The sequence below is a fragment of the Aulonocara stuartgranti genome (assembly GCF_965226115.1).
Source record: "Aulonocara stuartgranti genome assembly, chromosome: 2".
In the NCBI taxonomy this organism is placed as follows: Eukaryota; Metazoa; Chordata; class Actinopteri; order Cichliformes; family Cichlidae; genus Aulonocara; species Aulonocara stuartgranti.
In genome coordinates, this window is record NC_138940.1 from 13575001 (window position 1) to 13583504 (window position 8504).

General features: G+C 37.9%; 1 long non-coding RNA gene across 1 annotated transcript in view; it reads left to right on the plus strand.

Moving 5' to 3' along the window:
• LOC309717559 overlaps window positions 1-8504 on the plus strand; it is a 207798-nt gene that overhangs the window by 2044 nt on the left and 197250 nt on the right. The gene's annotated exons all lie outside the window — the stretch shown is intronic.

Genomic DNA, 8504 nt, shown 5'->3' on the forward strand with positions numbered 1-8504 from the left:
GAACCGTGAATTTTGTGTATCGTTGCACCCCTACTAATTATGTGGATATATTTTCATGTACTTTGTGTAATGTTTTATTAGATTATATTTGATGGCTTGGGCCCCAGGAAAACTAGCAACTGCTATTGTGGAAGCTAACGGGGTTCCTTATATACAAATATATGAATAACCTGGAGATTTAATATATCATTACCGTAATTGTCGGGCTATAAGCCACTACTTTTTGCATAAGCTTTGAACCCTGCGGCTTTTAGTCAGGTGCGGCTTTTCTGTGGATTGTCCATGATTTCTGTCATATCGTAAGACGATTTATTTTGTTTGTTCCGCTGTTGTACGGCACTACGTTGCCTGGCGGAAGGGCATGTGATCAGACACACAGTATCGGGGTTCAAGAGTGGTATGTTGGTCACATGTCCATCCGCCAGGCAACATAGTGCTGTACAAGTAGCGTGAAAAACAAACTTCAAAGTAGCGCTACACGTTCAGTGGGAGTCGTGGATGATGAGCGGCGATAAACTTGCGAAGAGCAAGTTATGCTCAACTCCACCGGTGGAATCTGACAGCGTGGAAAAGTGTGAAAACATCCACGATCACCAACGGATTTGAAGGGCTGGACTGCTGCATGATGGAGAGGAGGACACCGCCACGGCCCTTCTGAGGGTGTTCGACACTAACAACGAGGATTTCTTTGGTTTTGAAAGTGACAACGAAGGAAAGAAGCTGAGACTGGATGATGAAGCCATCCTGAGCCTGTTCGTATCTGACACTGGTGTGCTGTAGGTTATTGTTAAGTACTACATTTGTTACTCATTTATGAAGCACAGTACATGTTTCGTACTTGTAATTACCGCTACTTGTACATATACCTAAAAAGTTATGCAAATATGTACCCATAACTTGTTTTTCAAAATATTAATAAAAGGGGTGTGTCTCCAAACAGCCATCTCTTTCCTGACAATTCGCTTTGTGCATATTCTCTTACATATGATAAGTCAACATTGAAACACCTGCGGCTTTTAGTCAGGTGCGGCTAATGTATGTACAAAACAGGATTTTCCCCTGATTTTAGCTTATGCGGCTAATATTCAGGTGCGCTTTGTAGTCCGGGAAATACAGTACTCAAAAACCAAGATTTAAAATAATATCTTACTGTTTTAAAAAAGAACCCATTTATGAATAAAAGACTGTAGTATTAGTTAAATCATTAGAAGCTGCTTATCTCATAGTATAAAGCCCTTACCAGGCCTTTGTGGCACTTTTATTTAAACTGTGTTGTTTACTTGTTGTTTATTGTAGACTGCACTATTTTGACACTTCATCATGCTGCTGCAACAATTTCCCTTGTGGGATCAATAAAGTACCTATCTATCTATCTATCTATCGTCTGTCTAAGGAGCTTGGAAAGGACCTTTTTTTTCCAAGCTGCCTCAACTACGATGACCTGGATGACTGCCAAACTTCACAGACGTCTATCTATACAGCTCGCTAAAGGCATGTGGTAGAACCAGTGATCTTATGTCCCAAAGAGGGGAACCAGACAGAGCTGTCCACTTTGACTTAGATATTAAAGCAACTGTAACTAGAAAAAGTTGCATTTCCAGTGAAAATGCAGTGTGAATGCTGTGTAGTGGAATCTGAAAACAGCAGAAGAAGGAGAACTATCTGCTGAAAACACTGTGTACAAGCTGAACTGTTTGCTGAAAACTGCTTTATTTGAAAGACTACACTGAAGAGTGTCAAGAAAGCAGGGAGAGTGCAAGGAGGGAAGATATGTAGTAAATGTCACATGTAGGATTTGAACCTTTGCCACCGGATCTCACGGCAGCTGCGCATCCCACTGCGCCAAAGCAGTTCTGGTCTCAAACAAAGATATGATGAGAGAAAAAATGTGCACTGTGCAGAAGAAGCTAAATTGTACTGAAAAGAGGTAAAAATTGCTGAATGTACAGCAAAAAAAAGAGATAAGGAACCTGAAAATTGTGCTGAAAAGAGGTTAAGAAGCTGAAGTTTGTGCTGAAAACAGCTGAAAAAGCTGGAATTTGTGCTGGAAAGTAGTGAAAAACTGAAAATTTTGCTAAGCAGTCAGCAGTCACTATCTCTGGGGGGCATCACAACTATTGTAGACCCCTTAAAATGTGGCTGATTAAAAAGCTTCCAATAAGTATTTTTTCTCCTTTTTTTTTTGCTTTAGACAGAAAAAACGTAACAAAAAAATGTTTACTTGGTGAGCAGCAATGAGCTAAAAGCCCATAAATGTAAATCAGATGACCTTCACTGTAGACCATCAGACTATTGCCCTTAAATAGAAGGCAACTTTTACTTTTGCACTAAAGCATTAATACTAAATGTTCTTGGTTTCGTCATTTTGTTTATGAAAGAGACATTGGTAGTTTAGCTTGCATATGCAGCCTCATCTTCGCACTTTCTACATTTAAACAGATTCACACTGTTCAAGACAAACAGTCGCCTGCTGTATTCCAGTAATTCCACCCTGCTTCTCCGCATTGCTGTTGCTGCTTCCACAGTGTTTTGTAATGGGTGAATTACCAGCAGTGATTTGCTCTTTTACAGTTTTGTTAATCCTGAATAAAAGACTCCCTGACAGATTAGTGCGTGTGGGCTGTTTGTCATTCAAAGCCCTTTAACGAGAAAAGTCTTTCGGTCTCTGGAAATTACAGACAGCAGAGAAGAGGTTTAGTGTTTTTCTGCCTTCTAAGAAAAACTCAACTCAAGGCATGCACAGATGCAGAAAGAGAGTGGGAGATTATCTGTTTATTTTAGCTAATGTTCATATTTAATGGGGACACTCTAAACGGCAAAAACAGAGGTTGCATAATCACATCTACTTGTTTGAAATGTGCCTTTGTGAGGATCCTTCAGGCTATTTATTCTGAGCTAGGAGCACATGCTTTGTATCGTAGTGTGGGTATTCTACTCTTTTTGCTAGTCGCTATATAGATGTCTATAATTTAGATATCTATAAAGCATATATTTTCCAGATACACGTATGTGTTCATTTTTAAAAATATGGTATATTAACCAGATTTAAGATAAAAGCATCATGCAGATGCCGGTTCTTCCACATTCACCATGAGCATGAATATTATTTTCAAGCTTTCATTAAATTAGATGTTACAATGGAGCCAGAGTCTGCAAGCACAGTTACGGTGTGTGAGTTCATAGACAAATATGAAGCTAAACTGCCCAACAAAGGCAAAGTCCAGCAACTACACGAGTCAGGCTGAAGCTGAAATTTACTAAACTAGCTACTTTACCAAGAGATTTCTGTTTTTTTAATTCTCAATAATGAATGTATTTGGCTGCCAGGAGAACACATGGGATTGCATAAACAGCACACCACTAGGTTTTTCGTTATGAAATACATAAACAGTTAATGATAATGACAGATAATCGGTATCAGTAAAACTACAATTATCTTAATTCTTTTGGAATTGTAAAAGAAACTCACAAGACTGGAAATGTACAGATACTGTAGATGGTGTGGACCCTGAAAGATTCCATGAAAAAAACCTTCTTGGTGTGATGATTGATGGTATAAGCTAGAAATCTCATATAAAATACATGCATTGTCATAATGCGGCTGTGTGCAGGTAAGATGAGGACCCAATCGCAAACTCACAGAGGCAGGATGGAACTCAAAATTCACAGCTTTATTGTTAGAGAGCAAAACTACACACTGGTACACAGAGAAACACACGGCCATGAATGAAGGAGAACGCGACACTGAACTGAGGGAGACATGGACATAAATACACAGAGGGTTAACGAGGGAAGTAGGAGCACACGGGGAACACAGGTGACACTGATAATCATAACGAGACACGGCATGAGTAAAACACTGATGGGAGACTGTCAAAGTAAAACAGGAAGTACACAGAGGTGCAGACAGGAGGAGAGAGAGAGAGCACAGACATAACGGGCTGGGGAAAACATGGAATAAAACACAAGGAGTGTAGACAAGGGCTCACAGATACACAGAGGGGCACACAGGGGTTAAAGTCACAAGGGGAAATCCAATAAGGAACATCTTAACAGAACAACCTAGGAACCAAGGCAAAAATAAAGAACAAAATACAAAACACACGAAAACTAAGAATGCTGGGTCAACATGACCCAGGATCATGACATGTATAACAAAGTTTCAAAAAGCATTTCATTATTTCAAGCAATTTACATTTGGGACCTCATATTACTCCACATTCTCTACTGACCACTAATTTCACCAAATTTGAATTACTGTTCAGAGGTTTCAAATGATGAATGGTTCACTGTCATCATTTACCATTTTGCAAGAAAGGGCCATGAGGATAATTCTAAATACTGGTCACAGAGATCACACAAAAGCCTGTTCTTGAAATCAAACATACTGAAATTTACTGATCTGGCTCATTTTCAAACCACACAAATTATGTTTAAAGCCAAAAACAACGTGCTCACTGACAATATTCTAAAACTGTTGATTTGAGGGGAGTTCAGTTTAAAACATCTGTGTCCATACAACAGTAAAATCCCAGTATCATGGCATGAAACTGTAGATGTGGCTAATGTGTATATACATGTAAATGTGTTGTCTCTTTAAATGTGTAACCGTGATTATTTTCATGTTGGATTGAAATAAAATATCTCCCTCTGCTGGTACTGCAGCTTACTGCAACTTTTGCTGCTCACGCTTAGCCTCATTGGGAAATGGACACTGTGGACCAGCGTGTCTATTATACGCTTTGCCATGATACTGGATTGGGAGTGAAGCTATGGAACAAACTTGGTGAGAAACTAGAGCAATGACTCTAGTTTTGCAATATACAGGGAACAAATATGGCTTTGACTGGGTGTTCTCACCCAGTATTTATCCTCTGTGTGATGTAGAAATCTCAATAATATATGATGAACTTGTCATTTTCCTTTTTTGTTATTGTATTATTTTAACATATTCAAAATAAAACCACATGATATCATAACACAAGGTATGCAGAAGAGTATCTTTAAACAAATAGCACATCAAACCTGGAAGCAGATGGGCTACAGCAGCATTAGATCACACTGGGTGCCATTCCTGTTAGCTAAGAACAGGAAACCAACCGATGGTGCAATTCATGCCAACTCACGCTATGAACTCATTAGAAATGAACAGCAGAAAATTGGAAAAATTGTGTGACGAGTCCTTTCAAAAGAGGCCAACATTCACCCCATTCAAACTGGAACTAGAAAAATTTGCATTTCCTGCGAAAATGCAGTGTGGATGCTTTAAAGCTGAAGCTGTATGCAGAAACTAGCTGAAAAAGCTGAAAAGTTGCAGAAATTGTAAAAACTTTGCAGAAGCAAATGGAATAACTTAGCAGAACTGCAATATCTTAGAGGAAACAAAATACTTGGCAGAAATACAATAGCATAGCAGAACTTAGCAGAAATATTGTATTTTACCAGAAACATGATAACTTCTCAAAAATACAAGAATTTAGGAGAAATAGTATAAGATAACAGAAAGAATATATTTAGCCAAAAATACTTAAACATTACAGAAACACTATGATTTAGAAAAATAGTACAACAGAGCAGAAATATATTTACCAGAGACACTGTGATGAACTATGAATATTGTAATTTTAAATCAATACTATGTTTTAGCACAAATACTATAATTTGACAGAAATACTATGTTTCAGCACAAATACTCTGGTTTAGCACAAATATTATAAGATAGCAGAAATACAATTATATAGCAGAAATGCTATTTTTAGAAAGAAAAATATAATATAGTAGAAATAGTATGATTTAGCAGAAATATTACAATATAGCATAATAACAATGATTTAGAACACATACTATGATTGAGCAGAATAGTAATAACTTAAGTGAAAATACTGGAAAAGTAAGATGACAAGCTGAAAAAAAAACGGAACATGGTTAAGTTCCCACAAAACTAATTGTTGTTCACCTGTGGAAAAAAAAATAAAGAAATAAAAATAAATTTAAAAAACAAGAAGGAACAGCTAACAGATACACACAAAATCAAATATGTATACACAAATGCACAGAGAGAGAGACACACACAGGGTCTATGCCAGTCAACGCGTCTGAATATATTATATTTTTTTCCAACAATGAGATGCTGCCCTAAAGAGGGTCTCTCTCTCTCTCTCATGCACACACACACACACACACACACACACACACACACACACACACACACACACACACACACAGGGAGAGAGAAGCAGGTTTCAGTCAAGCAGCCTGGGAGCTGCTAAATTTGAATCCACGGAGGCTGTGTACTTTTTCCCGCCAAAACAGGTGCACACACGCAGCACAGAGACAGGATTTTTGTAGTCTATTTCTCATAGTGAGGATTCCCCTCAAACAGATGACCATAATTTCCTAACTGTATTGGCCAGGACGGTCATTCTTACAACGTTTTGTTTAGAAGAGATGGGGGAATCGTCAAGTGTTGAAAATTTATCATTAAAATATGAATTTTTAGAGATATATGACATCGATGACTTGTTGGCTTAGAAGCCACGAAGGCCCCAATATGCAAATTTGAATGCCTCAGCCCACATATATGATTGGCTGGCTGGGAAGCCGTCCAGGCCCTGGTTTGTAAATTTGAATGTCTCATCTCATCCCTAAGATATGATTGGCTGGCTGGGAAGCCGCGCAGGCCCTGATATGTAAATTTGAATGCCTTAGTCCTCACAGAGGATTGGCTGCCTGGGGACCTGGCAGAAATATATAGAAATACTATGATTAGGCATAAATACTACATTTAGCAGAAATACTATATTAAGCACAAATCCTATAAAAAGCAGAAATACTGTACTATGATTTGGTAGAAAAACTATAATTAATCAGAAATACTATATTTAGCACAAATCTTATAAAATAGCAGAAATAGTATGATTTAGCGCAATAGTAATAACTTAAACAGAAAAATTGGAAAAGCAAAATGGACAGCTGAAAAAATGCTGAACATGTTGAGGGTCCCTCAAATATACTTGTTAAATGAAAAACATCAGCAAAAAAATATATAACAGCCACACAATCACAAATATGTACACATAAGGAAACACACATGCACAGAGAGACACACACACAAGATCCAATTCAGTCAACCAGTCTAAATATATTGAATTTAAATCTTACAATGAGATCATCCCATAAAAAGGCTCTCTCTCTCTCTCTCTCTGACACACACACACACACACACACACACACACACACACACACACACGGAGAGAGAAGCAAGTTTCTAGCTCAGTCAAGCAGGCTGGGAGCTGCTGAATTTGAATCCACCAATCAGAGAGGCTGTGTACTTTTCCCCACCAAAACAGGTGCATGCAGCACAGAGAGACACAGGATTTTTGCAGTCTATTTCTCATAGTGACGACTCCCCTCAAACAAATGACCATAATTTCCTAACCGTAGGGGATAGAGCGGTCATTCTTACACCGTTTTGTTCAGAAGAGAGGGGGGAATCTTAAAGTGTTAACAATTTATCATTAAAATATGAATTATTAAAGATATTTGACTTGTAATGCACCATAACTGAGTAGAGCGAAGCAAAAATTGCCTTGACCTGCCCTCAAACAACGCTTTGTAACTCTAAATCTATTTGGAGCATCGATATCATTTTTTCACCGTAAGAGAAAGCAGGATTTGGTGAACAGTCATGGAAATTTTCAGGTCTCTGTGGAAATCCAACAAAAAGTTATGACGAGAGAAAAAAGTGGTTCATTTCCAGAGTTTGAAATCTGAAGAAATCTGAGCGAAGGACGAATTTCCTACCCTCAAACAAGTCTAACTCATTTCAGAACGGTAATAGGTGAGAAAGAAATTCTTGAATTGTGAGCGTCAGGAGTGTCTGAAGATATACTGGGACAAGCTTCATGTCTTAACTTTGTTTCGTTAAGGAGATATGACGATTCGAATATGCCTCTCATTACAGAAATCAAGCGGTGATTTTGAACAAACTCTCCATTGACTTTCTATGGAGAGTTTTCCGACTTTGTGTTGGTCTGAGGAGATTTGCAAACATTCTATAAGTCCCACAACAATGATGGGGACATTTCCTGAAAGCCAGCAAAAATACCTACGTTTTGATGTATAATTTGTGGAAGTTGAGTGAAAATTGAGCAAGTAGCAAGAAGTTGTTCGGACATGAAGAGAAGACTGCAAAACCTTCAGTGGCACACTGGAAGCCAAGAGCATAGCAACCACAACGACGCATGTATTTTGTGAAAAATCACAATTTTGCAACTGAAAACTTTAAGAGGCATAAAAGTAAAACGGTAAAAGATTTGAAAAAGCTGATTTATACCTGAATAGCCCAATAATTTGAGAACATTTTAAAGTTTGAATGGTTGCTCTATGTGAAAATATGAGGAAGTAGTTAAGTTTCAAAAACAAGCAAATTTTAGCAGAATTGCAGAAGTTTCCCATTCATTTCAAATTAAAGGAAAAAAAGCTTAATATTTTAAAAAGTATAA